Source organism: Dermacentor silvarum, unplaced genomic scaffold (genome assembly GCF_013339745.2).
Source record: "Dermacentor silvarum isolate Dsil-2018 unplaced genomic scaffold, BIME_Dsil_1.4 Seq853, whole genome shotgun sequence".
Lineage (NCBI taxonomy): Eukaryota > Metazoa > Arthropoda > Arachnida > Ixodida > Ixodidae > Dermacentor > Dermacentor silvarum.
The window spans coordinates 6064-17727 of NW_023606874.1; the positions used below are offsets into that span (position 1 = coordinate 6064).

At 42.9% G+C, this 11664-nt stretch overlaps 1 pseudogene; it reads right to left on the minus strand.

The window, feature by feature from the left end:
- Positions 1–2389: 2389 nt before the first annotated feature.
- Positions 2390–10545, minus strand: LOC119435709 (uncharacterized; annotated as a pseudogene).
- Positions 10546–11664: the final 1119 nt, after the last annotated feature.

Genomic DNA, 11664 nt, shown 5'->3' on the forward strand with positions numbered 1-11664 from the left:
GTGAGACTTCTGTTTCCGTTAAAAAGAAAAATAAAGTGCTACAGAGTAACCAGCACTGCTACAAATGCTCAAAATCAAGCAATGGGACTGCAGGAAAAGTGGCTCAAGTGCTCCAAGTATTTCACATTACGCATCACAGGCATTTGCGACCTGAACAAGAAACTGCTGCAAGCTCCTTCAGATAATGATGTTGCACCTCCTGAGTTAACCATGCAATCACTCGTGCAAGTGGCAGACACACGGGAGCAAACCACGTGGTGCTTCAAGCAGCGTAACCTTGGGCAGAAGGGCAAAGTAAACGGCCCTTGGTCAGAGTTCTGTTCGACAATTGCAGCCAAAGGACTTTCCTGCTGAACTGTTGGCAACTTTATGAGAAGGGAAAGCAAAATTTCACTGTTTACAATTTCAGCAACAACAAGCTATCCGCCAAGAGAAAGTGCCAGTGAGTAGAACTGTGGCTGCGTAACCTTTACAACACCAGAGTACATGTCAAAGCACTTGAAATTGTGTGATCTGCAAGGACTTCCTGCTGTCACCAGATCACTCTACAGCCAGTCTCGTGAAAGAACAAGGGCTCCAACTTGCTGACTACGCATGGGATGGACCTTGCTTTGGCATTGGGAGTCGGGCTATTTCTCGAAGCTGATCATTACTGGGATGCGATGAGTGGCAATGACAGGCGCATAAATGACCAACTCATGGAGGTCAAAGCCATGGACTGGACAGGGAACAGCACTCACATTATTTACGGCGACCTATGTCACCACTACAGGAGTGATACAGGTGTCCATAAGCTTTCACCACGACAAGCTGTACCAACAGTTGAAGTCATCATGAGAGCTCAGTCATTTGGCGATACAGAACAGAGAAAAAACAGCCAATCTGAGCATTTGATAACCTTGGAGTGTTAAAGGGACACTAAAGAGAAACAAAATCAATTTAGAACAATAAGGTATTTCTTGAACCCTCTTTTTTCCTCAATTTTGTGACAATTACTAGAAGAGAAAATAAAGATCAGAGTTCAATTTGTTTTCAATTTCATAGCATTTTTTTCCACATTTGCACCAAGTCGGCTCAGTGAAATTTCCTGAAACTTGCCATGTTCCATCCATGGCCCCTTTAGAACACAATGTATTCCATTTTTACCCCTAAATAATTAACTAGGCCTTAGCAGACGTCATCCAAATCTATGACATCACAGTGAGCTGGTACGAGAACTTAAAAGCGGCAGCGTCACTCGTTTTTTTCATTTCCTGCCTTTTCTCGTTTACCAAGCCTCTTGCGGTAATAATGTCATTTTTGGTATTGTATAAGGGTAATTTACTAATGCAGGTGAAATCATTTTTCTTTTTCATGTCCGTTTAAATTCCATTAGTGGTGTTGGGCTGCTAAGCACGAGGTCGCGGGATCGAATCCCGGCCACAGCGGCCGCATTTTGATGGGGGCGAAATGCGAAAACACCCATGTACTTAGATTTAGGTGCACGTTAAAGAACTCCAGGTGGTCGAAATTTCCCGAGTCCCCCACTACGGCGTGCCTCATAATCATATCGTGGTTTTGGCACGTAAAACCCCATAACTTAATTTAAATTCTATTAGTCAACAAAATGGTACTCACATATCCAGAATGCATGCTGCAGTCAATAATCCAGAAATCAGTAATATGTCTGGCGCATCACTCCATTCTTCAGTCTCTCTCAATCATATTAGGCATATGGCACAAAAATGCTTTCTGTGTGTTGCTGAATTCTAGGTACACACAGCTTTTCAAAATGTCTGATGGCCTGAAAACTTTTGGTGGAGCCTTTGCTGATATAAAACATGGCCGGATGTGCTCAGGAAAGCGATGGTCCTCCAGCAAAAGGACTTCTCGGCACAGCAGCAAGCAAGTGTGACCTAGAGCACTGCACGGGCCGATTTTTGCGGCCCGGGCCCGGCCCGGGCCCGTTTTTACATTGGGCGGCCCGCCCGAGCCCGATCAAAACTTTATGGCGAGACCCGGGCCCGGCCCGGGCCCGGAAATAATCTACGTTACCCGCCCGGCCCGGCCCGCCACCCCTTTACCTTAAGCCCGAGCCCGGCCCGAGCCCGACTCGAAACTGACCCGAACCCGGCCCGAGACCGAAAAATACATGTTTTTGAGAGTTGAGAAGCCCGAGAATAACTCGCAGAAAGCCCGAGCCCGGCCCGGGCCCGCGTCAAAAAAACCTGAGCCCGGCCCGGGCCCGGGTCAAAAAGCACACGCCGTGCCCGAGCCCGGCCCGAGCCCGTGAAAAAACTGCTCTACCCGGCCCGGCCCGGCCCACGGGCCGGGCCGGGCCCGGGCTTTCGGGTAAGCCCGAGCCCGTGCAGTGCTCTAGACTGTGACCTGCCCTTAACAACACACGAACCATTTTTTCTGTGCGGAAGAAGCCTTCTGATGTTTGCACAAATGTGCTGTCGCTTTTAGTTGGCTTTTTGTAGAGTGTGCTGTGGTACACCTGTTTCTTAAATACAAGTCTCTCATAACACTCAACACCACTGCCATCATAGCCAGTGTCATTGATAGCTTGAATTTCAGAAACACTGAACGTAGCATGCTTGCTCAGGCCAAGAAGCGTTGCACCACCTTCTTCAACTGCATTCTGGATATGTGGGTGCCCGAGGAAACGATCACAAACTACTCTGTCCTCTTCCAAGATATTTGCAGTGGCGATGAAATGCTCTAAATATTGTCCCATGGCCACCCGCTCGACAATCTGATGGGGCAGGCCATGGGCAGCAGTCACCGACTTTACAAGCCGCCCATTCCCACTTTCAAACGAAAAGGCAGAATGTGCCCACAGGGGCCCCAAGTGTCGAGCACTCTCTGCCAGGTGGTAAAGCTGGTGCACATTAAATGTCGCTGCTGTCACACCATACAGTGACTCGCAGCGTGCTGCAAACGTTGACAGGAGGCGCTCTGAAAAGAAAAAAATTAGAGCAATCAGAACACTGAATTTTTGTGGTGTATAAAAAGCTGGAGGGTCTAGTCACATGTGGTGTTTTGTTTATATTATGAGTGGATATTTAGGGCACCTCAAAAAGGCAGCACCTTAACAAGCATTTAAATTAAACTTATTGAAAGGAGCAGGGAAGGCATTAGTTTTGATGGAAAAGCATCATATGGCCCATTGAGCATGCCTCGACGGAGCAGAGTGGGCAAAACATAACACCTGGTGCCACGTTAGTGCGCCAGGTGTTGTGTGAGCAGAGAGGGCATCACCACGACACCATGTCACCCTCGCACTCAAAAGTCAGCACGCGGTTTGTATCTCTCTCACCCCCACTAGGCGTAGCTGTTGTGCACGCCTGCTCGCCTTGGTGGCCGTGGTGCTCGTTCAGTATGTAGCAAATAATAAATATTAATAAATAAATGCACTCGTTTTTCAGAAATATAGTTGAAACGATTCCGGTCTACAGCCAACACACTAGTGTAGAAATTGTGGAAAAAAATGACCCGCATCAATTTAATTGCAAAACTCGAAAAACCACTCAGTTGCGTTCAATTCGACATTAATGCTTTTGCATTGCCATCCTCAGATGTTTGTTAAAACCTTCTGTCCACTTCCCCAAAAGCAACAAGGGCTCGTGCCACTGGAAGGAAAGTGCACTACTAATGGCTTGGAAGTGACCTCAGCACAAGAATGATGGGGCAGTGTTGCCAACATTTTTTTTTCAAGTGAACCAATATGTAAATGCAAGAACTGTTGTAACACAGTTGTAACACATGTAACATGTAGTAGTAACGCAGTTGTAACACTACGTGTTACAACATGTGCATTTTATCATGTCTCTATATTTGTGCTGACACAGTGCACTGTTGTGCAGAGACCTACTTAAAGCTGGCATCATTTGAGGCATTCTAAGGACCGCATGGTCTGGCCAAAATAAAGCATTCATAAAAATATGCTGCTTATTACAAATGTTTTAGTGTGTAATCATAATGTTCCTTCTCTGTCTCAACTTTCACTTTCTTTACCCCTTCTAGCACATTACCTTAACATTTTGAAATTGTTTACATCAGATGCAGCTACATGGTTGATATATGAGATGTGATGACATTAAAAGGGCACTAAAGGAAAACTAAATCAGTTTAAACTGACAAACCATGCTTTTAAAACTATTTTTGTTCATTCCACAATAAGTTGATTAATAGTAAGAAAAATGAAGGCCAAACCTCTAATTTCATGCTGAAGCCACAGATCCAGAACATCAGTGTGATGTCAGAGATTCCGAAGTATTTTCTAATGTCCATAGTGCCACAGTAAACATTCTCGAAACTAGCAAATTTACACAGCCACATAGAAACACACAAACCACTAAGTGGGTGGAACAGCCAAAAAAGCTGGTAGAGCATGGCAGGTATTAAATCTCCTGTGCCTCTCAATACCCCCCTGTTGCACTACACTGCATCACATTAAATAAGATTGTAGAGCATGAACATTTATTTTTACTTTTTTCTGCACTATTTTCAAGCCATTTTAAAGCCTGCTCATTATCAGCAGCAGCAGCAGCAGCAGCCTATTTCCATGTCCACTGCAGGACGAAGGCCTCCCCCAGCACCCCTTGCAGTAGCCGATTCCAAGTTGTGCATTTCAAATTTCATGATGTCATCATACCACACCTAATTCTCTGCCATTCTTTACTGCGCTTCCATTCCACTGGCATTGATTCTGTAACTCAAATAGACCACCGGTTATCTACTCTACATTACATGGCTTGCCCAGTGCCATTTTTTCCTCTTAATGCAAACTAGAATATTGGCTACCCCTGCTTGCTGTCTAATTTACAACGCTGTCTTCCTATCTCTTAATGTTATGCTGAAGTTTTTTTTGTTTCATTCCTCACTTTTATAACCTGCTTATTACAAAGTTGGGCAAATTTTGCCAAGGCAAAACTCAATCTTAATGCACCCAAGCTGAGGACCCCCCCCCCTCCCCCCCAAGGCACATTTTACAACAGGTATCTTTCACTTTTGGTGGACCAAATAACACAGTTTACTAAGAATGTATAACAACTGCACAGTAAAGAAATACATGCACATCGAGTACATATAGCTTGGTGTGCATGTGTGTAATTGCACATGTGGAGTGCCACATAGTTGCATCTGTACACTTCCCTTACTGCATGCCCTCACACTGCATCACTAATCCTTTATCAGTAATAATCTGAGTAGACTAGCCTTTCGCAAAGATAAAATTCAGGAGAGGGCCTTACATGATTTTACAAACTACAGAGTAGAGATGTACAACCTACATTTCAGAGTGCATTAAACAATACCCAAAACAAAGAAAGGCGAGCAGAACCAGCTGCCTTCAACGGATTCACTCATATGTGCATTTGTCACTAAAGATACCATAATTTAAATGTATTTCAACAGCATTTGCATTATGAATAAAAAGAGCATAAGTTTACAGAAGTGAGCCTTGTTTTTTGTTTAACATGAGTACTTGCATAATTTCTTGATATCAGTTATTGAATATTACTCATAAATCAACAAACGATTATTTACTGTGCCACTCCCTACACATTATTTCTGAAAAAGATTACAAGCAATTCTAGTGAGCTTTGACGTAGATACTTAGCCGACATTTATGCAGTACTTTAGCCTGCATGGTCTATCTGCTCAAGTAGATATCTTTTCTCTAAGCAGAATATGCCCAGCCTCTGACAGCTTTGCCAGGTGACGCCAGTAGTCCTGGGGGATCAGGCCATCGAGGCATGGCGGGGCATAGAAAAGAAGCCAGTGCTTCCATTCAGAAGCCTTCCAATGAGCCCTGTCATCGATGCGACGGGGTAGACGTGTGATGCAGTGAGGAGGTTGAATGCTTAGCAAGCGGTTGTTAACTTCTCTCACAGATGATGGGCTGCCTGCATACATAAAAATGGCACTAGGATTTATTATACAAAGTATTTCAATCAACTGACAAGATATTTCTTCAATACAGTAATAGTAAACCCCAAGAATGAAATCACCTTATTCATGGCACGTCTGTCTGTGGAAGTGTGCAAACAGGCGAATGCGGCTCTTTTTTGTCATATTTGTTGCATCAACTATAGGAAACTTTGCAATGCATCGGGCAGCACTTCTTTATCAACATATTTAAAAGAATCTGCACGCACTTTACGTGGCACGAAGCACCAAGAGGGCAGCAATGCTTCCTCCCCATGTGTTTTACATTAAAGGGCACCAAACCCACCAAACCACCTCTGACACACCTTGGACCATTGGCACTCCCCTTGCAGCCGTCCCTCCTTCATTATTTGTGCTAAGCGACCATATGGTCTAAGGTATAACATGAACCGACTAGCCCAGCAACAAGCTTTATTAGAACACCTCTGACTTTGGTTACATATTTTAAATGAACATGCTGATTGCATAAAGTGTACTGTGATTTTCATCTTTTGCAAAAATGGCAGTGCTACGTGCCATGAGGTTGCCAGAAGTTCTAAAGCAATCTTGTGCTCCTCTCCGTGGGGTTTTCCGATCCCTTTGCACATTGTGGCGCCACTATTCGCCTAATAGTATTCTTCTAATACGTGCCATAACATAGCAATAGTTTAAAGGGTCACTGAAATCATTTTCTCATATTTGAATAATTTATACTTAGGTGGTACCTTTTAAAGCACTCTAACAAATTTTGTAACAACACACAGCACCAAGATAGCTGTAAGCAATTGTAGATTACTACGTACACTGTAGTGCAAGGGCAAACACATGGCGACCGAAAGGCAGGGACATGGCACTGTGTGTGTGCCCTTTGCACTACAGTGTACATGATGCCATACCGACTAACCCATCAGTCTAGACTCTCCATGAAAGCTGCAGCCTTCGTCCTCTACAACTATTCCACTCTTCTGTGGTTACATTCGGCATAAAATTGTATGGTTAACATCATGAAGCTGCACACTTGCTGTGAGGGTTTGTGTAGTGAAGAGCTCAGAATTTAGACCACCTAAGGTTCTGTAGCATGTACTTAGCTTTTCCAAAGCACAGCACCATTGGAGCATGGTTACTACGGCCATGATAGAACCTATGACTGTGTGCTGAGCAGCTGAATGTCATAGCCACTGAGTCACTGAGGCAATTCTCTCTTGTACCGTATCCTTGTAAACTACTCTAATCTTGTACCCTTCTCTCTAATACACACACATGCAGAAATGCACAAATAAGAGCTGATGCATGGTCCTGGTTCTTAGCCATGTGTACGTTCACGATTTGACAAATGTCTGTGTTATAGCCTTCCATGTTTTTTGTATGCAAAGTGATAACTAATCATTATAATATGCTATTGCATATCTGCACTGCCTCATTGCAAGTGTTGCAGGTGGTGCTATGCAAGAAGCAATTAATATACCCACTTAAGTGACATCAGAAGCCATTCAAGCAAGATGAACAGATATAGACGAAAAGCACATACAGCAAAGTCACTGAAATGAGTACGTGTATAATCTGTGTACACTTGAACATGACCATTAATAGTTCAAAGATCGTTCCCCTACTGGATAAGAACGAATTTGTACACGGCAGTTACGTAATTAGTTATTAAGAATCGTAATATGTAAAAGCACAAGCTATATTACGGTAGAAGTCATTGCTCATCATCGTTAATCATTCCATGCTATATTATCCCTTAAGAATGCCACAGAAGACATTTGTTTATCGATGGTGCTCTCTTTCATAAATAAAATTTTCCTTCACGTTTCTCTCATTGTACTCATTTGTTTTCTGCCTGTCTTGATAAACTGCTCAATCTGGTTGCTGCTTTGTTCATAATTCATGTATCTGCTTTATATAGTTGCTTTATTAAACCTGCTGCATTCTGCTTTGCTTTGTTTATTATTTAACATGTTTTGCATCAGAGTCCATGCCTCACAGAAGCTCCCTCTGTAAGTGTTTGCTTTATAGCAAACCTTACAGAGGGAGCCTTAAACCTTAAAACCTTGCTTGATTACTGCAAGTATAGGAAGCATGAAACAAAATTTGAAATATACATACCAACATAATACCGTTCAGAACAGTTAGTTGTACTGAACAAGGCCTCAGTTATCTGCCTCGTGACTCCTAGCAGAACACAGTGCATATATTCCACGCTGACTCCCTTGACGAGGTCGAAACCTGAAAAATTACATTCAAAACACATACACTTACTGATCGAAGTCATCTGACAATGATGCTTCTACCAGAAGCCAGGTGACCAGCACCACAGGCCTCAGGCTGACATCAGGTGTTAGGCTGCATACACAGTGCTACCTCCCTGACAGCTTCGCTAAGATAGATATCGAGCAGGGAAGAGCTATCTGCTTAAAGGGCCCCTAAACGACCCTGAGGTCGAAAATTAGGTTGCATAAAGGCTGATGTGTACTAGTCCACTATAAACATCATCATCAGCAGCGAATTTTTGCCCACTGCAGGACGAAAGCTTCTCACTGCGATCTCCAATTACCCCTGTCTTGCACTAGCTGATTCCAACTTGCGTCTGCAGATTTGCTAACTTCATCACCTCACCTAGTTTTCTGCTATCCTCGACTGCACATCCCTTCTCTTGGTATCCATTCTGTAAATCTAATAGTCCGCCGGTTATCCATCCTACGCATCACATGGCCTGTCCAGCTCCATTTTTCCCTCTTAAGGTCAACTATAATATCAGCTATCCCCATTTACTCTGATCCACACCGATCTCTTCCTGTCTTGTTAACATTACGCCTAACATTTTTAGTTCCAACACTCTTTGTGCAGTCCTTAACTTGTTCTCAAGCTTCTTTGCTAACCACTAAGTTTCTGCCCCATATGTTAGCACCCGTACAATGCAATGATTGTACATTTCAACGACAGTGGTAAGCTCCCAGTCAGGATTTGGTAATGCCTGCTGTATGCACTCCGACCCATTTTGATTCTTCTTGAAGTTTCCTTGTGAGTAACTGACCTAGGTAAACCACACTCCTGTACACACTCTAGAGGCTGACTGGCAATCATGAATTCTTGTTTCCTTGTCAGGCTACTGAATATTGACTTTTTCTTCAGCATATTAGTCTTCAACCCCACTCTTACACTTGCTCGGTTAAGGTCCTCAATCATTTGTTGCAATTCATCTCCAGTGTTGCTGAAGTATGAACATATGGCTGTAATATTTTGAAATTGTGCAGTAATAGCAAAGTTGCAGGCGTTTGAACAATGAAAGCGCGACTGCCCGTTTCTTGTTCTTCTTCGCTACTCTCCCCACTTGCACTCTCTCCCCCTTATCACATACGCTCACCAACTTTACGCAGCAGTACAGTGAAAGCTATATCTCGCAACTGCAGGCCAGAACGGCTCCTCCACTGTCCGCCCCTAATCGCCATCCTGACTGAAAGGAAGCTTCATAAAAGGTTCAGTTGTGCACAATGAGTGATTATCCCTCCATTCTCGGAACACACAGTCGGCTCTTATCAAGTTGGCGCTGTCCTTTCTCAACGACTGACCAGTCGAGAGCTTTTACCCCTAGTGACGTCACCTGGAGCACCCTCTTCATGAGTGATGCTGCGATGCACAGAGGAAGCATCGGATAGGCCAGGAGAGAAGCACATGATTGTTTTTTGAATTTGCGGCATTTCCCGCAGCACTTAAGGCTGCTGCATTCGCTAGAGATTATGGTCACAGCATTCACTACGCAACAAGCATGTTTGTTTGAAATGCGTAAAAAAATTTTAGAGGTTGTTTAGGAGCCATTTAAGGCTTGATAAACTAGTTTCTTTTTCATCTTAAGACTGTTGAAGCTGATTGTTTGAGACAGCACCAATAAAGGCAGAAATAAATGCCTCTGCATGCTTACCTTTAAGGCTCATTAAAGCCGACGGGCCCTTGAAACCATTCACTGTATTTTCTGTGATGTATGCGATATGCATGTCTCTGATTACTTGGCTGTGTGTCCTTTTCTCAGCTGGCTGGCCAATGTAGCGCATGCCACCTGAAAATAATTAAATGTGAAACTTGCTTGTACACTTTTACAAAGGCACTATACTACATAAAGTATATTTGGTGGCAACCAAAGCATTCTTGGGAAGTTTTGCCTACAAAATCACACTGTGCCTGTGGACTATACATCCACAATCCAAAATGTAGTTGCAGAGAGACACACCACTTTTCAATTAGTGCAAATATACCTTGCACTTGCATGTTATTATCTGATGCAAAGCTACAAATTTAAAGGAAAATGTATGTACATGCACACAGTTTATGGTAAAAATTGCTGTGCTGCAGAATAGAATTCTGAGAAGTGAGAGAGCGCTGGATATTACTACTAATTTAAGTGATTGTGATTTAACAGTAGGGAATGATAACTCGTTATTTTTTAAACCGTGCAATTGCATTCATTTGCAGCAAAATTTTAAATAAAATGACTTCGTTGCTTTTGAACTTTTCGGTTTTTATGAGCCTGCTGCTGTAGGTTATCTTCACCCCCCTCCCACATTTTCTTGTTTTCTACCAGTTTAACATTGATAACTATGGCAACTATGACGGTAATCCCAACCAAGTGAGACCTGAATGCGAGTCTTTACTAAGCTTGCTAGTCTGCTCGCCACCAATACGGTGACAGTACTTCAAGAAGCACCGCAGTGCAATCGTTCTCAGTAGCAACATAATGTAGTTTGCTTTTAATGGCTATGTGAAACGCCGCATGTAAGACTTATCCAAGCTTAATGCAGGTATGTGAACACAAACGTGATCACAAAGACTCTCAGCAGCTGTCTGTATTTGTTTGTTGTAGACTTGCTCATATAGGGTTGCCAACTCTTGATGAGTAGACGAAGTTCGATTGGAGAGGGAGGGGGTCTGTCATCGACTGACCCTGTCAGTGATAGCAGCCGCCATTTTGTACATGCAACAAAGTTGCAAATAATTTTTTTTGTCCTACACCATGTTGCGATTTAGCAAGGTGCAGTAGTTGCCTGGCTAAAACAGCCACCAATACAGATGGAGTACTGTGAATGGTGAAACCATACCAACAGAAGAAAAACCACAACAAAAACTAAATCACCTTTATATTTATGACAATGCAACAGAACACAGTAGAGACAAATCCGTGATTGAGCTCAAGCCATGATAAAAAGAAAATTTGGTTGATTGGTTTTAAGGAGAAAGACACAAGGTTGGGACATTTGGCCATTCCAACTAGGTCAAGTCACAACTCTGGACATTTACTCAAAAGTAGGGACTGTTTCATTAAATTTGGGACGGTTGGAAACCCTGCGTTCATAAGACCACAATGCCATACCTAAAATTCTTAACTGTGACATCATGAAAATGAGCAGACATAATTGACTGGCACATGTATACATATTCTCTTGGAGTTGAAGAGCCAGTGTATTTGGTTCTAAATTCTTAGGTTGTCTCTGACCAAAAGCAGTAGCATGACATCTTACCACTTGTTTCCTTGAAATAAAATAATACTGACAGACTTCGGAGTACCTAATTCTACCATAACAAAAGACCATCATCGGTATCAAGCTCATAACAATCAAATTTTAACCGTAGAAAAAAAGACAACTGTACTGTTTTCTTTCTGCAATAAAAATTACATTGTTTTGAGCGTGTTACTTGCATGGACAAACTGCAAAATGTGCTTAACACATATTTTACATTACCACATTTTGCATATTCCAT